Source organism: Mastigoproctus giganteus, chromosome 6 (genome assembly GCF_048544385.1).
Source record: "Mastigoproctus giganteus isolate SK-2022 chromosome 6, ASM4854438v1, whole genome shotgun sequence".
NCBI classification, from domain to species: domain Eukaryota; kingdom Metazoa; phylum Arthropoda; class Arachnida; order Uropygi; family Thelyphonidae; genus Mastigoproctus; species Mastigoproctus giganteus.
Window position 1 is genome coordinate 92,554,926 of NC_143580.1, and position 23,855 is coordinate 92,578,780.

The following is a 23,855-nucleotide window of genomic DNA, read 5'->3' on the forward strand; positions in this document are numbered from 1 at the left end:
CAATTTAATATTTGGTCGCCTCATCCGAGTTCATGACATGTAACAGGAATAGATGAGCCGGAGCAAAGAATTATTTTCCGCTTCATTATGCTAAATGTGCACTGTGTTAAGGCAGACCCTCATGAATAGCGTGAATAGGTGGTTACAAGTGCACAACTGTGTACAACCCGACATTATTCATTATTTTTTTTTTCTTTTTCTGTGTGTGTGTGCTTAGGTGTCACAACATGCACTGGTTTCGTTATGGCTGTACTCGATGAATGCTAACACTACTGTTCTTGTTTTCGATCAAAACAATTGACGCTATGAGATACTGTGTTATTATGTCTGGAAATTCTTAGCCTTCCAACGATATCCTGTACGTCCACATCATCCCGTTTATTAAGTGAGAAAATTTCCTTAATCACATCTTCATATTTTCCACTATCCTGGAAAAACTACTGCAATTTTCAGAGGTTTGAGAGTTTTTCCTCTAGTACAGAGCTAAGATATAGCATTACAGTGAAGCTCTGTGCTAAATTTCATTAAATTTGGTCCAGTAGAAGATAAATTATTGTTGCCATCATACAATATGATTAATACACGTATGATCGATACAAGTTACAATAATTCGCTTCTCGCTGAAGCTGCAGATGGCGTTAATTCCGTAACGCTTTTCTCGTGATGGTTTTTCGTTACAACATTTTTGGAATAACGCTAGTAAAAACGTTTTTAACGTCAATAAATAACTAATTGGTTTCCGATGTTACAATCAAATTCAGGGGGGGGGGGAAGTGATGAGAATGTCATTAAAAATACAGAGAGATGACATGAAATGTTACATTATGAGTGGATTGCATATGCATTTTGGATAAGCGGGTTATTATTTCTTAAATAATAAATGGAAAGGGTAAAAAGTGTTGCTAATAAGTGTTTCAGGGTGCTTAGAAAATTAAATTGCGTTGTATAATTTATGCTTCGCGTCGAGTAATAAAGAAAAGGGGTTAAGCCTGTTGTCACTAAGTATTACAGAAGTTTTTTCTTTTTCTTTGCGAACAACATTAGATACAACTAGAGGGTATCTCTCTCTCTCTCTCTCTCTCGTTTATAATACTTTCTGCTTAATTTTTAAGATGGATTATATATTAGTTAATTAACAAACTTCTATATAATTATGAATTCACTCTTCACATTGAAAGATAACTTGTAACAAACTTTGAAATAGCCAAAAGAGGTTTCGAATCAAATGTATTTCCTCGCTGCTAAAACTCTTCTAAAAGAGAGGGGCGCCTCCGTAGCCAGGTGGACAGGAGCAGCAGTGCGTGGCACACGCTTCTTGATTAGATCGGGGTTCGACCCCGTGCCCACCAAATACGGAGGATGCGGAAAGGTCAGGGAATGACAACCGCATATCCCCGCAGCAATATGGCCTTAGTTGCTAATCCTCCTAAAATCCAAATAACAAACTAGAAGAGAGGTAAATGTATTTGAACGCTTGATTTTTTATTTTTTTATTTTTTTTTTTTTGATATGCCTAATATACAATAGAAACCTTGTTGGTTTGGCTTCCACCTTGGTTAAGCGTAAGGGAGGACAGCAGGGGAGAGTTCTTCTTAAACAGCGATTATTGTACTTATTGGAACATGTATATTTATTCTTATTAAAACTTACATAAATATTGATTAAGAGTTGTTTTGTTGTTGCTCGAAAATTAAAAATGCGATATGCAGCATTATTTTGTTTTTAAGTATCATAGAAATAAAGAAAAACACATCACAATAAAAAAACAAGTTTTAGAAAGTCAGGTGACATTAGCAGCAAAATGTGAAAATAAGAAATTGGCAACAATGAAAATTTCATAATGCAAAAATGACACACAAAACAGAAAAAGAGGACTGCAACTACTCACCATAAAAAAGATTAAATCGCCAAAAAAACAATAACTTAAAAACTGTACTTGCGACGCTGATCCTCACTTTCTTTATTACTATAATATTTCTAAAAGTGAAAAAAAAATCTCTTGAAGATAAATATGTCATTTATTTCACAATTTTTTTTTTTTTATTTTAACAGTTTGTTATGAATTGCTTATGTAGTGTTTCAAAAAAATGTGTTTGCAAATTTACTCGTCGTTTTTTAACCGTAATTACAATCGTGGCGTAATGATGTTGATACTTTCATCCTAGTTGAACGTTACAGGTATCCCTGATCTCTGACAAAAAATGTGATTTTTGCTTGTGCATTTTATTATTACCAAAATATCTGCTATCATCACTTTAAAAATCTCTGCTAATATCACACTGTACTGCCAAAAGTAACCGGGCTCCTTATTTCAAATCTCTTACTGCTACTGGGAAGTAAATGGGCGACCATTGCACAAAACAGAAAAAAACTTTAAAGTTGTTGGAGAGGCCTTCACCTTGCAGTGGATTAAAAATAGCTGATGATGATGATGATTACTGCATTATTTAAAAACGTATTGGTCCAACTTTGATATTAATTGCGCACTGGATCCTCTGTTAGTACACTCGGAAACAATTTCTCATAACATGAATGCTGTTTGGTCCATTACTTCTTCAACACTGCACTCAATTCAGCTACTGATTGCAGCTTTCCCAGAAGCCGACGTTCCAGTCATCCCGAAGGTGTTCAGTAGGTTAAAGATCGATTGACAGGCAGACCAGTGAAATGTTCACATTTTCAAACCAAGTATCCACAGTCTATGCATCCAGTAGTGATTGTACATGGTAAATTGCCATTCTGAAACAAAAAAGAGCCTTCCTCATACTTCTTCCAAAATTCAATGGCATTTATTGTTCTGGGAAGGATGATTAGTGGGCCAAGCCCAAACAATGTGATGGTCATTTATAGAGCTTATCATTTATAAATGCAAAGTACTGCCCATGGATAGCAGTAGTGCCAGCTTAATATAGCAAACCGTGGTGCTTCCCTCAGTGTGTCGGAAATATTATTTTGCCTGATGCTTATGCAAAATAAGCAAGCTTTATAACTTACTTTTTTGATATGCCACTACTAACTGCCACTGTCCTTTCCCCTTTAATTTCTTGTGCCACTACCTTACCTCATATCCGTTAACAATGCCCATCGTACATAATACGGAATATTTTTTTTTTTTTTTGTTTTATTTTACTTCATGGTATATTTGTCTCCATTAGTTACTTCAACCTTAATGATGCGTTAATTTAAAAGTTTATTTTAGCATTTTCACAGCTCTGAGGACCTCTGTTTCTCTCTCGTGGTTAATGCGGTTGGTACAATCACCATCCTCCCCACAAGTGAAAATGGCCTGATTTCAAATCCCGTCAATGACAAGTGGAACTTTTATAGGCTTTTTTCCCAACATACATGAGTTAGTTTGTCTCAGCCACGGGTAGTATGGTTTCTTCTCGGGGAAACTCGGATTTTCGTCCGACAAACTGCAAATCAACCACGGAACACAGGCAGTTTACACACATATTATACAAGGCTCAGAATGGCCTACGTGATCAGAGGCTGCCATCTGCCTAGCCTACTTCTCACCTCCTGGATCAAATGAAATGTACCTGTAGATTTTCAGATTAAAGTGTCTTTTGCCTATTAGCAAACATGCCATAAACATTAGTACTTCAAATGCAGCTGAGAATGATAGGCACCGTGTTATTCTGCGCCTTTTATCTATGTCTTATTCTACCAATACTGAAACTTCTCTACTGAAAATGCCATCACTAAGGATCCTCCAGTTCCCATACTCTGATTTCAGTTCGAAAAATTACATATATTCACCTTCTAAGTTATTAACTTCGCCTTACTTAATTTAAACTTAGTCCACTGAAACTGGCTCTTCTAAATCAGTCCCATCCCCACAACACTTTAAATTATGTGAATATTCAAAATTATTTGTTTTTGGCTGCCAATACTCGCTGACCGTTCTGTCTTTGCTGTCAGCCGGCATTTGATTTCCGAGGCGATAAGCTGCTCTAAGTGCTTGCCCTGAAACAACTCCCTCAGGAGCCCTAGATTTAAGTGCACAGCCGTTGCTATATATCTGTTCATAAAGGGTTGCATCCAGCTGCCTTAAAAGCTTTCCAAAGTGGTTCCAGAAGGTTCTGCTTTCTTCTGCACTTAATCCTAGGTGCCCCACTTTTAAAGCTCAAACAGGCAGTTTCGTCTTTTGTTGGTTGTTTGCCCAACAGAAATTTAATCCTACCTCTATCATGATATACTAGTATATATGGTAATAATATAAATCTTCCCCATTTCTTTCTCCTCTCTTCTATATATAAAAATAAAACATGTAAGATTAGATGTCTTATAGTGACAAAAACAGCCAAATGCTAGTTTACTGAAGAGAAGCATCACGTACGACCGTTGTTTGTTTTTAGTTAAAGTAAAATGGATTTACTTTCGTTTCAGAAGTACAGGGATGACAATTTTAGACTAAACCAAAGATGAGGAGCAACTTTCCCATTTTTCTTAAAATTTTGAAAAAATTAAGCAAAATTTTAATTTAGAAATCATAAAACCTAAATTGTAATACTAATATGCTCTCACCTGCCAAAAAAATTAGAAACCTGTATTGAGTATCTAGTAAGGCCACCGTTTTTTTCCCCCGAATTACAGCTCGTACACGTAATGTCATAGATGCCACTAAGTGTCTAAAGCAGTTTATCCCCAGATTTGCCCATTATTTCACCAGGATATTTATCAACTGCTGCATTTAGTAGTAGTGGAAAATGATGCAAGAGTTAAAAAAAATCAGCAAAAAATATTATAATAAATAAATAAATTGCGCAGTTCATCCATCCATACTCTTCAAGAATTTGCCTAGTTCTTTGTTGAATTTATTCAAACTGAATGGTTTGAATAAAAAAAAAAAAACGCCATCTTTTGTTGTGAAAGTGAAGGCTTCCACAACAACAGTTGGAAGGCTGTTCCAACAGTAAACCACCCGCTAGCTGAAGGCAAACTTCCACACATCTATCCTGCAACCATCCTTCCTCAACTTAAATGTATGCCCTCTCATGTGTCTAGTCTCAGTATGAGGAAAAATAACATTAACATTCAGCTTACTCATTCGATCCGATGTCTTAAACACCTCAATCAGTTCACCCAGAACTACCCTTTCTAACATATTCCAGACATTTCCAACTGGATTCAGATCCGAATAATTAGGTGGCCAGGGCAGATGTTGGAAATCACGGGAATATTCCCAGAACTATTCAGATACAGTGGATAGTTACGTTGCGGTCTTGAAAGAATCCATAGCAATCTAGGTAAAAATGAAGCATTGCAAGGTGGATATGACGGGGAAATATTCATTGGAGGTAGTACCACCTTCAAACAGAGTGAGCAGACTTATTCTGTACCAAAAGAATATACCTCATGCCGTGTTACCACCGCCAGCTGCTTGAGTGGTGGACACGAGATAGTCTGGATGTATGATTTCACGAAGTTCACGCCACACTTTCGTCCTATCATCGTTTGAAAAAAGTGAAAACTCAAAATCTTCAGACTACACGCTTATTTTGTACTGTTCCGCAGTCTGACCTCCGTGGATAGCACAATTCGTAGAATCGTCGTTCTACCCACACCAAGTGGAAAAGACCTGAGTTCGAATCCCGTCGATGACGAAAGAATTTTTATGGGCCTTTTAACAATGTAGCTTTGCAATTGAGTTAGTCGGGCGTAAAACCACGCAACCCTCAGGCGAAAGTAGCATGTTTTTTTTTTTTTTTTTTTCCTCCTCGGGTTTTTCGTCCAGCAAACAGGAAATTGACTACAGAGTACACGCACGTTACAGACAGTATATAGAGAGCCTTAGTCGCTAATGATCGTAAAACCCAATAAAAACAATCCACAGTCCGACGTTGGCAGCACCACTCGAGTGGAATCTTTCAATGTTCTAGAGAAAGATGTGGCTTTCGTATAGGAACATCTTTTTCTAAAAAATCAAGTATACAAAATTCAAGCATGATTCGCTTGTAAATAGGTCTTTCTTTGCCTAAATTGAATTTTTCAGTCACTTGCTTGCCCTGGACCTTCTATTTTAACGCACAATTCACTTTAAATTCTTGCGGTTTCGTTCATGGAGTATCAATCAACTCTTTGCCATATTACTTCATATTAGGCCTGCGTTCTCCTTCGTCTTTCACAAATTTTATACTTTTTTCGCTGATTGCTTTCGAAACATCGGTGATCGTCTTTGCTACTCAGTTGTTCCTACCGCTAAACGTATTCCATCAATTACGCCTTTCTGAAAATCGGAAAGATCACCTGTGTTCCTCATGCCCGGATTGATTAAGAAATTTCAGGAAAGCGTACACTATTTATCTGATACCATGAAACTTTTGTTCATACGTTGTGAAAACGTATACTTGCATACTGTATGTTTAATTATCTGCTGACGCCAATTGCAAATGGGTTTCTAATTTTTTGGCCAGTGAGTGTGTGATAATTTTAAAGAAAGAAATTCCTAAATAGTAACAGAGTAAAGCATCAGACGAGATCAATACTAACGAGAACTGAATGAAAATTACATATTTAGGCTGGAAGGCAAGAATACATTCTTGAACTTAAAATGAAAAGGCTGGTTATACTAAACACATGAATCAAAATCAAGCGTAACCGCCTGAAAAAGTTATCTATTTAAAAAAATAGTAATTAAAATGCACATACCAGTCCCAAGTTTCAAAACTACCTGAAAATTTTACAATTAACCAAGAGTCCTTAGATTTTGCCACCCTGGCTGGATTCCAAATGATATGCTCATCTTCTGAAGACCGTGGGAGGGAGAGCTGTTACACCTTATAGCCAACCAATAAACCATAATTTGAAGGGTGCCTGGTCTTCCTGAAGCATAATTCGCTGCTTATCAATATTTTCTAAATATATATGTATATTAGGGCTGAATACGGAAATTTTGTATAAGGAAATGAACCGGCTAGTCAATCACCTTCTTAACGTCTACAAAGCGACTTAACTGTGGAAAATTTAATCTACTAGTTGTCCTTCATTATCTAAAAAGAAAAAAAAAAAAAGAAAGCCAATCAGTACTTTAGAACATAGGATTCAACTTTATCAATACTCAACCTTCCCGAGGTCGTACTGTGTCTGCTAAAATCACGTGGGAGATCGAAGAGAGTTTAGGATTTAATTCCGATCAACTACTGCTAGTCCCAAAGTCTTGAACCCGACCCGATATCTTGAGGCAATCAACGGTATTTCATGACGTGTACTGGAACAGTGTGATCTTACTTTTGCAGTCAATATCTTAAATTCGAGAGTCTGGTAGATACCACCTCTGAGTGAAAGCTTCCATCCAAACAACTTCTTCAATGTGTGGAAATATTTTGTAGCAGTACAAGAGCAGATTCAATTATTCCGATCCCAGGCGTCGTTTTGTTCAGCCGTCAAAAGTCAATAGCTGTCAAAGACTATCTTCAGAGGACCATCAACAGAAGGGAAACTGTTTTAGAAGATACCACCCAATGAACAGAATATAAGCCTACATCTACGACAGTGGATGTTTTGTATCGTCCGCTGCTCTAACCAACAAAGAACTAATAATGTAATGTATCTGCCCGTAAACAATTTCCAAACTGACGCACTTGCAAATATAAAATCACCAAGATTCCGCTCAAGGCAAAAATGCTCCACCCCAACTGTTACAAGTGCCCCAGATGAAATTCCACAATGCTTGCCTGAGTTCATTCATTAACCATCCATTTATATCAATATATAACCTATCCTCACGTAGAATCATTATACCTACCGAATGGAACAAATACATTGTACCTGCTCTTTCAAAGAATCATGCGGATAACATGCCACATTATTTCAGGACTATTTCTTGCTCATCCTGCCTATTAAAATAAAAAGAAAAGCACTTCGTCCAGTGATAACTAATGCGCTCCAGTGCTAACCAATCAGGACCTGCACACATCTGCTGTGCAGGTCCCTGCATAAACATGACCGATCCAAGAGGAAAAGTTTGTTTACCTTGAAGCAGCATTTGATGACATAAGCGTCTAGGGGCTCTTTCTCATCGAGCATTGCTTCATTCGAAGTGACATGCTAAAGTTCATAACTGCATCCTTGCGAGGAAGGCAAGATAGAACACCTTCAAGATAGAAAATAGCCCTTCAAGATAGAACACCACACAATCTGGAAAAAATCACAGTGGCCGTCCCAAAACAGTATCTGTTTGCCGTTCTCTCTCTCTCTGGGATCTGCGTGGTAGTACAATGGTATCGTCACCGTCCTCCCCACACTGGGTGGAAAAGACACTGGTTCAAATCCCGTCGATGACGCGAGGAACTTTAGTGGGCTTTTTTTCCCTCTGTGGCTGAGAGTTAGTCGGTCTCAGGGGTAGATAGCAAGGTTTTCTCCCCCCCCCAGAAAATGGGTTTTTTTTAGTCCAGCAAAACAGGCAAATCGACCAGAGAACACACGCAATTTACAGATACAAAATACGTGTTTATGTATTAAATTAAGGTTAACCCTAGTATAATATATATATATATTTTTTTTTAATTTTGCTTCTCTCTGGTATCCTTTTACTACCAGCATTTTTCCTCGAGTCGACAGAATAGACATAATCTGCTATGCTGTCCATGTTAAATCTGCTCAGAAATCAAACTTGAGGACCATGTAGAGCATATCTGGAATGCAATAACTGAAAAGTTCAATGAATAAGGGCAATAAATCCATTTTCAGAAAAGTCCAGCTCACTCTGCGCAGATGATCTTCTCTCTAAAAGAAAGACTATTTGCTCAGCGTACTCGAATACAAGTCTCTCATGAATAATTGGAAATGCCATGTGCCGAAATGCATTCTGGCCACACGTTCATAAACTTCAACCTAAATTCTGCCAATTGCGATGGATCACTATGCAGCAACTACTACACATCAGAGATTTATGCCTGATGAAGAAAAATATCTGAATAGAAATTTATTCAGTTTCCTGTATACATTATAAATGCCCACGTGAGTAGCACAGTTCGTAGAATACATTTTGTGTCCAAATTTTCTAATTCATGAATGAAAGATGACATATTTATTGGTCCAGAAGTTAAGTAGATGTTGGCTTCTCAAAAACTGGAAGAAGAAATGACGGATACTAAGCGTTTAATGACGGATACTAAGCGGGGTAGTCGTTTCCCCTTGTGGCGAATGAATTTCTTGAGAACATTAAGAGCGAAAATTACAAAGATCTTACTGGAATGTCGATTGAAAATTATGGGAAAACGGGATGTCACCCAAGCTTCATTACTTGTACTGTCATTCTCATAGCCATCTCTTTTCCATTGACACACAGCCAATGGATAAGATATCAAAGAAAATGGGATGAAGATTTCCGCGACTATTATATCTAGTTCTTCATTGGCGACCTTTTGAATTTGCGATTTTGTTTTGCTCTGTTATTTACTTATAACAAAGACTAATAGTCTGATCTATACAGAAGTTAAACGTAAAATATATAATAATGAAGTATCGCTGAGAAAGCGGATAAAATAAAACAGGTTTGAAGTGAAGAAGTTTACTTCAGACCTATTTTATTTTATCAGTTTTCTCAGCGATACTGCATTATTATATATTTAATATGAATCCTGAGGCATCGGCCTGTTTTCATTTATAGTTAAACATTTTTAATAAATCTGATATACTTCTAATATTATTGCATGCCTACTTTATTTTATTTCTGGGAAAACTGTTAATGTTATTCAAAAACTAAGGTAACAATCGGAATCACCATACCGAAATGACGAAAAAAACCGAAATTGTCTTGAAAATTTGCTATTTTAGTGTTAAAGATTTCATATATAATTGTGACAAAATATATGACTTATAAATTATAAAGATTGATGTTTACTATTTAAACATCAATCTTTATAATTTGGTTTACTCTATATTTGTATATAAAATCTTTAATAATTTTCTCTTTCGGATGGTTACGCTTGATTTTTGACTCGGGGTATATGTATGCTTAGCAGTTTGGTTTTCATAGAAAGTTTATTCCTCCCTTTTCAGCATCAGAAAAATTTGAAAATGCGGTCTGTGTGACACAGTATTAAGGGTTATTTATATAAAATGATAACTTTAGTAAAGCAAGGAAAGAACGGATAATATAGTGGTTAAGGGATATGTAAAATATGATTTCATTTTAGTCATACTGCAGATTTATTACTCCTCGCGTGGAAAACTGTTCTATTTGAGTCAGTTCTGTTTGAATGACTTATTCAGCTAAAATAGTTTTTACTGAATCATTTTAACTTATTTAGATACTCATACGATACACTGCCTCATTAATTATATTGTCCCATTCTCGTGTTCTAAACATATTTCTTAATTTCCATGCTAGAATACAAATTTACCATGATTTCTAACGTCGCTTCTTATACGCTTTGTTTGTTTGATTATAATAGCGTGTTCTTGAAAAATTACAAAATGTGCTGATTAAATATACTTTTGAATTTCTTTACTTGTTACTCATTTTTTTGACGAATGATTTTGTTTTCTACAAAGTAGAAATAGATTTTGAACAAGCTGTTTTTATGACAATACTATTTGGCCTTTCCTTATCTCTTTGAGATTCATGCATATAAATGCAACAAACATAGGGTTTAAATCATCGTAATTGAATAAATGACTTTTAAGAAAGATAAAATAAGTTTTTCATATATATATATATATGTGTGTGTGTGTGTGTGTGTGTGCGGGCGGGAAAAATCTCGCCTAAAAATTGGGATCACAGTGAATGACAAGTTTTCGTTATTTTTTTCTGAAATTAGCTATGGCAATGTTGTAAGGTTAATATAAAACAACAACACACTACAGATTATTTTAAGATTTTTTTATGAAGCATTGAAAAATTTACAGCAAAAAAATAATGAAATTATTAATATTAGCAACTATACTGAATTTCATAAAAATATCATCCACGAGATTTTGTTAGTTCCTTATGGTGACGTGGCATTCTGGCAATTAACTTTATACTAGTGTATTGGCTAAGATTATTCCAGGAAATTTGCAAAGTTTTCAATAATTTTTTTGAAGATGGGCAGACTTGACGGTCTAGATGGTCTGATAAAAGTATTGGGTTTAAGTGAGGCGATTTGGGTGGCCACACCATAATTTTCAGTGCCCCCTCCAGTGCCCCCGCCAGAAAGTCCCTGCATAGCTTAGAGCCGTGAGTGGTCATCGTCTTGTTGTAATATATATATTTTTCCACAAGTCGAAGTTCAGAGGATATTGCATTGTGAACAGAATGTTTTTATAGTCATCCTTTCTTAACATTCCTTGAATTCTGATGATGTCACCCACTCCAAAAAAACAGAAGCCACCACCACCGTGCTTGAATGTAGGCACGAAACAATGTGACAACATTTTATTTAGTCTTTCGTCTCATAAATTTTATATTTGGATCCAAAAATTCCAAATTTAGATTCATCCGTTCAGAGTATGTTTTTCTACCCTCCAATTGTCCAATATTGATAGCTCTACAAGACCATGAAGTCCTCCTTGTTTAAGACGAAGTTTCACAGTGGATGTAGACACGGGAGTTTCTCTGTTCCTATTGAACTCAGCATATGATTTCAATTGCAGTAAATCACCTATTGTGTTTAAAATTCAGTGTTATGGCCTTATCTTGTGCGTTCGTTGTTTTTTATACAAAGTTATAAGAGCACTTCTTTTTTTCGACACTAAATTCCTTATTTCTTGCCACGTTTATCACAAAACTTACATCGGACACTCTTTCTGAATGAGGGGTGTTCAATTATATAAGTTAGAGATCAAATTTATATTATTGCAAAACACTCCAGAATCATCTACAATCCTCTATGATATTGAAACAATACTCTCACTTTCTAGAATATTATAGAATGATATACAGTACTACGTTCTGCCACTTTCTGGAATATTCTAGAACATTTAAAAATATCTTAAATATTTCTAAATAATATAAAATAAACAAATAAATCTAAATAATATTTAAGTTTTTCGATTTTCATAAAAATAGAAAAATATTTTAATAAAAATTAGTTAACAAGGTCCCTCTATTTTAGTAAAAACTTTGAAAATTAAGAAAAGTAAAACATGATTCCAATCTTTTAGGCAGGAGTGTATGCTATTCTGGTAGTACAGTTGGTATAATCACCGTACTCTCCACCCCGGATGGAAAACACCTAATTCACAAAGTCGCTGAGTTAGTTGATCTCAGGAGGAGAGCAAGGTTTTTTTTTTTTTTTTTTTCCTGCGAGAATCTCGTGTTTTTCGTCCAGAAAATCGACCACAGAACACACGTAGTTTACAGGCATAATTATATACGGTGAGATATGGTGTGAGTCGCTGATGTGCCTAAACACCTTGCAACAACCAACCTATTCTGTATAAATTATATTTACCATACTAAGACAATGTAGCAATGAAGACTGTTTCATCTTTTGTGCAATCACTATAGCCAGGGACGTTTCTTAATCGATGGTAATTTTAAAGATTACTTTTCTCTTCTTGTATAGACAGGAGTGAGGAAAACCCACCCAGATTAATGTAATAGAAAGTTGTAAACTTGTCTTAACTGGTTTTTAACTGCGCTACACACCGTGTTAAACATGCTTTCAACGATGGGAATTTCGGGGAATGTACATCTAATCTCTGTCACAAGAATAGATGGAGGCAGCAAGTGTCACAGCAGCAGAGCATTCTGGAAATTTTTTTAGTAGCGTTTCACATTGCCATACTCTGCGGAGAATTTCAGTTTCACTGCTTTACGTGCCCATAAAAAGACCATAATGGTATTTCAATTTAAGGATTTCATTGTTTTCCATTCTGCCACGATGAAAATTTACACTCTATTCTACTAAAATCAGCCCTGTAATTGTAGTCATGTTGTCTTTAAGACTTTTTTAATTTACGTTTTCTTCATATATCTGGAGTTGAGATTTTTAAGACACAAAAACAAAATTCTGTCTGTGGCAAGATGTTCAAACTCAGCATTAGCTTAAGTAGTTTGAGATTTTACAACCGATAGCGCTGGCAGTGGATGCGAGCGTCATACGGCTCCATTTGTGTTTGGTTTTCAACCTTGCATTAACCTTAATTTGTGGCGAACTTCCATTCTTTTGAACCGTAATAATGAGCTCTTTATGCAATTAATTTGCTAAGAAACCCTGGCCCTTGTGTCACTCGTTGCAGTTTAAGCAATGTTTATTCAACTCCTGTACTATGGGATTATTACTGTTGATAGAATACCAACTTAAAATCTAAATAATTATACGTCTCGCGACTTCACGTGTGAACTATGCTATTGACTCTTTCCTAGCTTTTAGTAAATAAGATCTTAATTTTGTATTGTGCATCTAAGATCTTAATGTGGGTCACCCTCGTCTCTTTTCCATAAAGACATAATGCATATCTCATAGGTATATACAAGAGTAATAAATATCCTCGATGACAATATTTTTTTTCTGTTTGTTGATATGCATGGTTATGGAAAGCTATTTATCCTTTTGCTTTAGCCTGACCTTCCTGGACGACAAAGGCTTCAGAAAATTTCAGTTTAGAAGGCAATTTTCAGGAGGTCATTCCATTTAAAATTTGCCAAGGAGCAATTCCTAGCAATTTATATACACTAAAAGATTAGAAACCGTTTACCGATTTTAAGCATTTAGTTTATTTCAAAATAACGTTCCACAACGAGACTCGATTGAAGTAAAGTACTGTAACATTACGCATGAGAAGATTCAGCGTTGTTACAGAAAGAATACGAAGATAAAAAAACAAATTGCTCCAACGTCATGTTTAACTCAGAAAAAGCTGCTTATTGAGAATCGGATAAGAGTTACTATTATAACACAGTATTTATATAACAAGAAAATTGTTTTATTCGAACTTTTCTTGCCAGTAAGTACATTTATCAACAGACTAAAAATAATCTAGAAAAGTTTACGATATTGACTGCATCCAACTACAGCTGCTTTCAAGGATTATTAACTTAGCAACAAATGCTCAAAGTTTCTTGTTTCTCCCGGGAGTATTCAAGAAAGCAGAGAGCAATATGAACACTAATATCTCAGGCAGTTGATCGAAATCACATCTTGTGGAAATGTATGCAATATTGACGAGCGCAGTTTTGGCGACGAACAGCGCTCTCTCTCTCTTTCGAATGTCCAAAATCAGCATTTCGCCGTTATGGAAACAGACTGGTAGCGTGGCACAATTTAAAACGAATAAATAAGAAAACTTTCCTCTGAAACCGCTAAGAATGCCCCATTTCTCTCCTTCATATTTCAAAAATCACAAATGTTTAACAAACTCATTTACAGCCTCAGTTTGCATTTTTTAACATTAATTTTGTCTCTGACAGTTACTGCGAAGTGATATTTCAGAATAATTCGCTTGTTGGGTGACCTTTAGAAGTTCATTTCCGTATTTAGGTAGTTTCTTGGATGTTTCTCCGACTTCCTAAAAATTGTTTCTAGTGGGCTTCGCTATTCAGGAGGAGGGGGTTAGACTTCCTGGTAAAACTTAGTTTTTTAAAGGGATGAAGTTATAACTGCTAATTAAAATTAGCATAAAACTTAAATTTAATTTCGGAATGAAAATTGAATATCTCTACTCTAGTGCACCTTATGTTTTTTTTTCCTTATTCGTTATTAATAATTACAGATATTTTAATTTTCTTTCTTTCTTTTTTTTTTTTTTTGTAAATACAATGATGTAATAACATCGATGTGATTTGGCTTTTCCGATTCTTTGCTTTTTGAGAGTTACATTTAAATATTCACGTGCACACTACATATTAAATGATACTTTCCGATAAATATAAATATACAGTTAAAATTTCTAGAATATATCCTGAAAAAAATTCACTACAAGGCAATATTTGCAATTTTCACGTGTTTCCCCAGCTTTAATATTCCCAATGAGTTGTCCTGTTAAGTTGTCAATGTTCGCATGGCACTTCTCAAGTGAGAAACAAAATCCTTAATTAATAACGAGGTGCTACAACTAGGAAAACAACGAGTGCAATAGCGAAGGTTTCAGTTGCTCAGATTTTTTATCAAGATTTCAAGATATTGCCTACACCAGGACTTGTGAATATATCTGGCATTGGTATATGCCGTGATCTCGTGATTTATCCAGTCGTGAGTTTGCTGATGAATATCATATCCAAATAATTGGATTACACTTTGCCAGTAAATGTATTTTACCTGTATTACTTTAAATTTTGCATCCGTTTATATGGATGCAAAAGGAGATCTACTTTAAAGAGTCAATGGAATCATTGTATTCAGCACAGACACGTACTGGATTTGTTTCCGACTTTCCATAATTTATGTATACTTATCTAAGTTATTTCTCATAAACTGTGCTTTAGTACATGTCAGTTATCGTACTATTTACTACTGCCCGGGATTACTTTTAGTGTATAAGAATAAGCACTCGCTCAAACAAAAACTAGTTATTTAATGCACTGGACTTCACAAGATAAAGTGTCATTCAAAACTGAAAAAATAATAATGAAAAACAAGAAACATAAGTTCTACTTAGTCAGACTGCGTTCTAATAATCTTACTGCTAGCTTCAACCTTGGAGATTGCTCCACTGAGGGAGCCTGAAGTAGAACTAGTAGAAATGCTTCTAGAACTTTTAAATTTGGTTGTTAGTTTCATTACCAATTATTCACTTTTCAAAGTTACTTATCTTGTCAGGCATAGGACATGAAATAACTAGCTTCTACTTAATGAGGAGCCGGAGTTTATTCTTATGTCTAGTGTGGGTGGGTGTGCTTGTAATGAGTTGTACATCGTTTCTAGCATGATTTCTTTAGTTTAAGTGGAAAATAAGGGATTTAAAATTTTGACATTCGCCAAGATCAGGAACAAATTTCAAGAACTGAAATGTCAAGGAAAACTGTTCGTTAAATTCTCATCATGCAGTTTATGGTTATACTTAAATACAGCACATGTTTCAATGTACCTTCTCTAAGTTTGAGAAAGCAGACAGATGTGCAAGGAGGAGGAATGTATGTAACACCCTCAGCGACAAATTTTTGCCTTATTTTATTATTTGTTTTCAATAAAATCACCGTTAGAAATTATATCTGTTGGTGAATTTATTTAAAGACGAATAATATAATTCTCTGTATTACAGTATGCAAAAGTTTGCTATATACACCTCCATCATTTGAGCCGACCGGGCTAGCCGAGTGGGTAAAGTACCTACCCGGCAACCCAAAGGTCGCGGGTTCGATTCCCGCCTCGGGCTTGGATCAAAGTACTGCAAAAACCTTGGGAGGTGCAATATGGCCACAGAAGCCGATGCGCCAATAACTACCAAATCAAAAAAAAAAAAAAAAAAAAAAAAAAACCTCCATCATTAAAGGAATTGATCGGTCCGTCAGCGAAAGGGCCATATGCAAGGATACATGAAATGGTCAAGGAGATACCGAGGGATTGTTTCTGGCGCTCTCGCACAGTTCAAGAGAGATGTCGAATACGTGACCAAACTGACTTTGAGTGCGATATGATAAACGAAGTCAGATGTAAGTGTGGTATGGTCACCGACTGTGCCCATTCTGCTGACGCGTTCAAGCAATGTCTAGAGCAATATTTTTCAACTGGCATTTTGTGTGCGTTGCCCATGTGTTCCGAAATGCCCAACCAGAAATATATATATTCAAAATAACAATACTAAGAAACATTCTAGTTACGTAATTAATTTCAATTACTTGATTTCTAACCATGAAGACAATTTTTTATTGTACTGAAAGCGAATGAACGAAATAAATTACATATATAGTTGGCGTTGTGCAAAGTATCCCTTCCCCGTGAGTTATTCTGAATTTGGTATAGTGTGTTCGTGTCTAACGGCACCAGGGGTTTCCCCCATCTCCGCGTTGCTTTCATTGTGGGTGTAACAGTTCACTGTAAAGGCCAGAGATTTAAAAGTGTATGGATATTGTATGAGTGTAGTGTTGTGTATCGTTGTTCTTCTGGCCATTTAGCCGCTAGACCCCTGCTGGGGCCTAACGTTGTCCACACTATGCCTCGTGGAGGCAGACCAGGTACACTAGTATTGAAATATTTACTCTGGCAGGTCCTGCCACCTAATTTCCTGAGATTTCAGTGGCTAGGACCTTAAAAAAATAATAATAAAATAAAAAAAATAAATAAATATATATATATATATATATATATATATATATATATATATATATACACAGTATATATAATAAAATGAAATTTTCGCTCAGTGGGAGTTAAGAAAATTGTGTAGAAAGGCCAAATGAGTTTACTGTGAACGGAATTAAATTTAGTCATTATTAAATTTTAAGTTATGTGGGGTACACTTGCGTATTAGGTAGAGGTGGGGGGAGACAGAAGGCTGGGGGAAAAGACAGAAATATGGGGACGATAGAGAAGGCGACCCCAGATAATCGGCGGGGCAGGCCCATGCCCCACCAGGCGAAGAGGGGAGTGGCAAGGAGGTGAGGGGACGGAAGATACCGTCCCCTCCCCCTGCCGGGGGGAGAGAGGAAAAGATAGGACCATGCAAGGGAGCATGGTTTAAGAGCCAAGATGGCGAGCAGCAAGCTGCAGTTGGTCTTCAGTGGCCTTGGTGTTCCCATTTGGGATATCACTCATGGGACAAGGTCCCGTCCAGTTTAGTAAGTCAGTTCTTGTCCTTTATTAAGTAGGTTCAGTTGTTATTCCTGGTTGTCATGTATAGGGTTCAGTTCTGCTCCATTGCAGCGAGCACTCGTCTTCTTGCGAACAGCTCTTGGGCGTAGCAGGAGAAAGCCAGGTACTCTTGTTTTGTTTCCAGTATGTTGTGTTCCCGTCCTCTAGGACAATATAAGATCTTTGTTATTGAGATGTTGCGGAGATCGTCATAAAGCTGGCAATCATACATTAGATGTTGCCAGCTCTCTAGACCACCACAAACACAGGTAGGGTCCTCTTCAATTCCCAAAAGGCAAAGTTTGGCATTGATGGCACCATGTCCGGTGAGAAGGTATGCTGCATGGAGTCCAGGTGAGAACCACGTTGGGAACTTAGGGTAGACCCTGCCGACGTCAGGTATAAACTTTCTGGTTATCTCCCCTGTATGGGAGTTTGTCCATCTCTCTTGCCACACCTGCAGCAGGTGAGCGTAGAGCCTCTTCTTTTCAGCGGTGCGGTTATTTGCTGGGTCAGTTGTATGTCCGAGACAGGTCCTTGAGGTGCCCTTTGCAAGATGGTAAAGTAAACCTTTGCCCACAATCTCCAGATCAAGGGGGAGGACTCCGGTCAAGACCTGTAAAGCGTGGGTGCTCACCGTGCTGCAGGCACGAGAAGTAAATAGTAGAATCGACCTTTGGGTTGAGTTGATGATACGTCGGTTGACTGCGGTAGTAGCCTTGTGATACCATACGCCAGAGGCATATGCCTGAGATTGGTAAAAAAAAAAAAAAACTCGGAATAACTCACGAGGAAGTATATGATTTATAGAACCATAAGAATCCGAAGTACTATAACCTGAGAAGCTTATACGCCAATGATTTTACAGAACCCAGCTTTATAACGAATAGCGCTATTTATGATTTAGAGAGATTAGCTCAGGTAAAACCACTATATTGAAACTTTGGACGAGAAGTTCTGTTCTGTAAGTTTAGTTATGTCGCACGTAAGGAATGGCAAAACAGTATCGCAAAGACAAGACAATTCGGCATTAGCATAGTGGTTGCGAATGGTGATATTTTACACCATCCCAAAACTTTTCCACGCGTTGGAAAAGTTCTGGATTTGAGTCCCATCTAATGAAAAGAACTTTTATAGGTTTTTTTCACGACGTGTCGAGTCGGTTGGTCCTGGACGAGGGATATATGATTGTGTTTTTTTTTTCCAGAAACGCAGATTTTTCATTGAACAAATAGGCAGACCCATAGAATAAACGTAATTTACCAACTCAGTTTGCCAACATCAATCACCTGGCCTTAGTTGCCTTTTCGCATAAAAAGCTTGCCTTGTAGCATAGCCAATCGGCTTTCCGATAGTTTTATTGGTGCAAAAGGGAAGATGAAATCAGAAATTTCTGATATTCCGTTGATCTATGAAGTGTTATAAATAATAGATATTTATCTGTGCACTTTGTATTGAATCCTCTGTGGATTAGTAACACGGAATAATTTTTATCGAGAACGTCAGCGCCAGGATTTTGAGTTCGAGGAAGAATATATGGCATATAGAAAAGTCTATACTTTTCTATACACCGTAAGAGTTAATACAGTATATTTTATTGCATTTAAATTCTTAGGGAAACTTTTAAAGGTAGCACTGTTCCGAACCTTTATGGACTAAAAGGCTATTTTTATTGCAAATAGATTTTTTTTTTCAATAAATTATATAACCTTTTAAGTTCAAAAGTATGAAAGGAGCCTTCTATTTGAAACAGATTACAACACGAAAATGCCGTAATCGATATTTGACTAGGCTGCTTTTCGCTCTTTCCTCTGCTAAACTCCTGTGATAAACAGACTTTCGGAAACGTCATGCACTATCTGAAACTGGATTTAAATTATCGATATGTTCAAATATTTATGTGCCACTAGGCACTGCAATATCAGTTTCAAACTAGGGAGATATACTGTACATTATTCATCACGTCAAACAAGAAACAAGCATTTGTACATGAGGCATGGCCCCTTGGTGTCTGACAGGGCAAAAACACAAATCGCTCTGTATCACCACATGGTACACTTGGAACTATTCAACCAATTCCCAAGCCATGAAACACCGAGAGAGGATTCGTTTAACACTGTCCATCAGAAGGCCCGTGATTTATGGCAGTTATGACAATGAAGAATAGGATCGCCGTCTTTTTGTATCGTACTTCATTGATTTCTTCTGAAGAAAACGGAACACAAAAGTTAGTAAAATATTACCATTTTTATTCATATTCTGTGCCTGATGATAAATATTCAACGATGCATCTTTCAAAAATGCAAAGAGACAACTTGGAAAAACACACGACCCTGTTTAAATGGAATGAATGAGTTTTGTATTTATTCAGCTCCAACGTTAACTTTGAATTTATACCAGTCCAACCAAATTATACTATTAATTGTTCATTTTCCTAGTTTCATAAGATGCAATATAGGTTATCATTTATATTAATTAAGATATAAGTAATAATCTATGAAATAGTTTCTTTATCTTCCCATATATTAATTAAATTGAGGCGAGCAATCTTATTTCAATTAATGTAATTTCGCTTGTTTTGCTGCCAAATTCCATATAAACTAGACATTTAGTTTCGTGAGCGCGCAAATTCTGTATCGTTGAAACACCTAAGAAATCTATAATACGTTGTCCCCATTTTGACTTAGTTTGTTAAATTTATGATTTCTTAAATACACTCAAGATCAGAAATGCCGAACTGGCGGTGCCCAAGCGTTGTAAACTTAACACTATTATGAATGTAATGGTAAATGGTCATAAGTTCTACACGTTCTAATATAAAATATAAGTAAAATTCATAAATTAAACGAAATTACGTATCGTTTATGAATTTTATTTTAATCGTGTGCTTTTGCGAGGAAAAATGCGTTAAAATCTTTTTCTTTTTTCTTTCACATTAATGCTACGCCTGCTGGGTGCACATTAGTATGGCCTGCGAGCCCTCAGTTACTGTTGGTGTGGCGGCAGAACATATGTGAGATTGATACCCATGCTCAAGAATCGGGCCGCCTTTGTGTCAAATAACATCAAGTGTGTGGCGCAGCATGTATTCTCAAAGGTGTTTTAGGGCTAAGTTTAATCATTCTTTAAGCAAAATATCGACAAAGTTGAAAGGAGAGGATTTCGGTGTCGAAGTCCTCTTCGCCACCATTTCTCACGCATTCACAGTAGGATGAGATCAGGTAAATGTGGGGGCCAGGGAATATGATGGAAATCGTGTCGTGTTTTCCGAAACATTCTTGAATGATTCTGGCAGGATGCGCTCTTGCATTGACATCCGTAAAGCAGTCATCACCTTAGGGATATAAGTTTAACATTGCAGGGCGCGGTAGCTCTGACGCAAAATTCAGATGCTTCCTGGACGATATTCGAAGTTTCATCTGTACAACGGACCCAGTCCGTGTGAACAAAATATTTCTCAGGCCATGGTACTGCCTCCAGATGCTTGGGTTGGCTTAAACAGGCAAGCAGGGTCCATCGCTTTGCCGCACTCTGCCTTCCATAAGTGCAAAACAAAGCGTATCGTGATTCGTCTGACCACGTGACCATCTTCAATTGTTCCACTGTCCAGTCACGTCATTCTAGGTACCACTACAATCGGATCGGATTTTATTGTTTTTCTCTGAAGCAAGTGGCTTCTCAATAGGCAGGCAACTACTGATATTCACTTTGTTCAGTTCCTTATTCATGGTACCGGTTAAAATAGGGCTTGGTTGAATTCAGATGTTATTTGCTGCACACCGGATGCCATATTTTTCCGTACAGTCCTCCTTAGAGTACGATGGCTTCGCTCAAGATATATTGTTTTTCTACCACATATCCTGCCTTTGAGATGGGGAAGAATCGCCTACTTTCCATCCAGTATAAACTTTGAGTGATAGAGTATTCAGTATAGAGTGGCATACAGCTCCAAAAGATTTTTTTTTTGTTTAATAATTCGTTTTTTATTTATTTACTCAGTTTGAAGTGAGCAGCTTCCCTGACGATTGATAGCACAGTATATGCTACTGGTGTGGTTAAATCAAGAAATAATATGATAATAAAGTGTAAACGTTAAAGTGAAACTCATGCAATGAATTACGTACAATATATAGTTTATAAATTGACATTTATGGGGGCGGCAGCATCCGAGATGTCACTAGACTCTCTGGGGATACAGGCCGAAGCCTATCAACTGGCAGGTATGCTGAAAAATACGTACACATGGTTTTCAGCAAACCTACGTACATAAATACATATAAAATGCATGAATAAAATATATAAACACGTATGTTTATATATTTTATTTTATGCGTGCAATTTATAATTATATTTTTTACCCATATATTTTATATCTTTATGGATGTATTTCATTTATATTTTCGCATTTAACCATTAAAACCGATTTTACTTATACCTTTACTTTTACTTTATTATTATATTATATGCCTAGCATAGCTGATCTAAACCTGAAGTGGCCACATCACTCATCCATGCTACAACTGCCAGAATGCGAAAGTTAATATACCAGCGATAGTTTAAATTCAGTGGTTCTCAAAGAAGTTAGGCAAGTAAGAAGCAACCCATTTAATGACTGCTTCTTCCCAGCCGTTCAGAACGTTCCCTTGTTTGCAGTATCCTAATCTTCATTCTTTTAATAGTGGAAACCGAAATACCTTTTTAAATATGTAGCTAGAGTAACAGATTTCATCATTTACTCAACCGGATAAAAAATTCAAATTATTATATTAAGACCACCCGTAATTTCTTAGATATGCCGGTATATGTATTGTGTGTAAATTGCGTGTTTTCTCTGGTCGATTTGCTTGTTTTGCTGGACGAAAAAACCCGTTTCTGGGAAAAAACTTTGTTATCTACGACTGAGACCGACTAACTGACCACGGAGTGAAAAAAAGGCCATTAAAGTTCCTTACGTCATCGACGGGAGTCGAACCCGGGTCTTTTCCACCCGGTGTTGGGAGGACGGTGACCATACCACGGTGCTACCGCGCAGACTGGCTTCTTAGCAGCAGGGCCTCTAGTGGGACCCTACCTCGCCAGCCACCACCACTGGGAGCTGACCCTGGATGCTCATCATATTCTGACTGGTCTCTGCAAGGGTCACCTGAGCTTTCTGGATGGAGACCTAGCAAAAAAAAAATATATAAATAAATAAAAAAAGGAAAGGGAGTATGAAGATAGTACAAGTGGTAGATTCAAAATAGGCAAGAGGAGGAGGATGAGGAAAGAAGGCATCTTCCAGCGGAAAGAAAAGGTGGGAAGGGAGAAGTAGGAATCACCCCTGGTCTGGGAGCCCCCCCCCCGAAAGCCAGGGAAAGGAGACAGCTTGTGCAGAACAAGGGAGGCCTACAAAGGTGGGTAGGTACAGTGAGTTAAGTGTGTGAGTTTCATTGCTTTCAAATCGGTGCCGTCGTTCCTACGAGGAAGATGTTCAGTTGGGTGTTCATTCAGTTCTGATTGTGGCTGGTGATGAAGAAACAGCAGATGCGAGGAGAGGCAGAGAGGTTTTGGGAACGTTTAGCCTGGATGTCTCATTTGTAGAATCAGACACGGAGTGATGATACCAGGGCCTCTTGAAGACTGCAGAGAGCATACCTGCTAAAAAAGCTTCTTTTTATTTTAATAGGTCGCTCTCCGGACTGAGTGTGGTTAAATTTTCATCCAGTAACAGTTGATTACGTAGGTCTAGGGCTTACAAACCGGTCAAAATCTTAATACCAGTATTTCGGTATTTTTAATTTATGAAACCGGAATACCGGTATTCCAAAAACAAACGTTTTTCTCAATAAATTTTGATGACAGTTAGGTGCAATAAAGTAAGGAAAAAACAAGTACTGTAATTACTTGAATCCATGTGTTAAATAAACTTTTATTGCAATAATAAATATTCTGAAAAAATCATTAAAATGCAGTTATTCTAAAAACAAAAAAATACATATTGTTACTGCAAAGTTTAGTTATGTTTAAGCATCCACACTACCTGTCCAAATAAAGTGAGCCCATTAAAAACCTAAGCAACCAATAGTATGATCGTTTAAAATGGATCTAATTTTGGTATATACAGTATTTGATTAGCGAGAGAAACGCCCTTTTAGATTCTATTCTGGTACTGTTGTGCTGAGATAATCGTAGACGATCTCAGTTCATATTTTC